Here is a 1,912-nt window from a genome sequence, read left to right on the forward strand (position 1 = left end):
CTGGATGATCTCAGAGGTCCCTTCCAACCCAGCTGATTCCATGATTCTGTGATTCTATGAAAGCAGATAGCACCAAACCACAAAACATGCACATTTCACACATTTACAGTCCTCAGGTGTTGGTTTGGATACTGAGGTCCATGCCAAGTGTCCCCTGGGGCACCAGTCCTGCCATGCAGATAGGAAGAAGAAAGTTCCATGGGTGACCCAATTCCCAACAAATGCTGCGTTGTCTCCATGGATTATTTGTCCAGAGAAACCACCTTGTCTCCTGGAAGCCAGTCTGCTTTCCTGTTGCTACAATAAGGCCCAGTTGCTGGTATTTATTGTGCACCATCACGACTCACATCACAATCCCCTGCTGAGGTGGGTAGGTGGGTGTGAGACAAGAGGGTTATAAACAAGAGCTCATTTGAAGTGACTAAACCACAGTGGCTCACTGTCATGCGAGCATCTCTCAGGTTGTATCTTAGCAACTGGCCAGCCAAAACCAGAGGATCAGCACATTTGAAATCATCTCCAAAATTACCTGAAACTCTTTGGTTAATAATTTGTGCTGAACTCCCTAAAAATAGGCACTGCTGCAAGAACTATCCTACTTCATGACAAAAAATAATGTTCTACCCCATGGGCTGGAGAACACAACCCTGTGTTTAAAATCCTGTGTTTTAAGTTCAATCCCTGCCTCATTGTTCAACCAATTTTTGCCAAGGTCCACAAGGACCTTGATGAGCGTGGCTGACACGTACCTGCCATTTGGATCCCAGAGGAATCTGCTTTTCAGACCCCCCTTGCTCCAAGGGTTATCCACAGCACCACTGCCAGCTGGCCCTGCCTGAGCCAGCTCTCATGGACTCACCTGGAGCACTGCAAGTCCCTTCTGTGAGTCGTGTCAATGCCATTTGGGGAACATGCAATGGCTTCTCCACAAGCTCACTCATGAAAATGAAGCTTAGGACCGTTTTAGACAGAATTCTGTGCAGAAAAATACAGCCCTTCACTGACAACAGTAAATCAAATTAGAAATGTTCCTAAAAATTAGCAGTAACATCAGACTAGGCTGAATTTTTTTTCAGTTATCTGTGGGAGACTAAGTTTCTATAAATAAACTGAAGCATGTTTTTGATGAAGGAAGTTCAAAACAAAGCCAAATTGTCAAAATAGCCAAGAGCTGTTCAAAGCAACAAAACTCTTTTAGTCCAAACACAGGAGCATTTTCAGACACACTGAGCTGGACAAAACAAGACTGTGTGGGAATGCACAGAGGGAAAGGCACTGGGTGCTGCTGCAGCAGTGAGCACATGACCACATGCCTTTGGTAGCACTTTGCATTGACAGATTGTTTAGCAGGGGGGAGGTACTACAAATTTTTCCCTTTTCATGAGAAAGAAATGAGATAGGGAGAAGTCAGTACATTTGGTTGGGGCTCTCAGTGGCCTAAGCAAGGGACAAGCTCCAGGCAATTTTCAAGGTTGCCATCCCCTTGACTGTGGTATTTCTCCCTTAAAGTTGGTGGCAGCTGGACCTATTTCACACAAATCTGAACGAGCAATAAATATTTTAAAGTCCATTCATTAGAGACTCCTGATTCAAAATCTACTGAAATAGGACTTTTTTCATGTGTTTCACAAACCTGTTTGTGGTATAGATCATCTGCCACTCAGTGCTGTGGCTATAAAGACAAAATGTTAAAACAAAAACGTATTTACAACCACTGTCTCTGTCAAGACAAACTGCACTGAAGGTTGCCCTTGTTTCAGCAGCTCTTCCACAGTGACTTATCTATCTTGTTCCCAGCACTTGCACAGTTCTGGGTGGAGATTAGGAACCATCCTGGGCTTTGGAAGCACAACTCCCCCAGTCAAACAGCTCAGGCAGGTCCAGTTATCTACCTCTCCTCAGGGCAGCAAAG

This window comes from Manacus vitellinus, unplaced genomic scaffold (assembly GCF_001715985.3).
Source record: "Manacus vitellinus isolate BGI_N305 unplaced genomic scaffold, ASM171598v3 scaffold_62_pilon, whole genome shotgun sequence".
Lineage (NCBI taxonomy): Eukaryota > Metazoa > Chordata > Aves > Passeriformes > Pipridae > Manacus > Manacus vitellinus.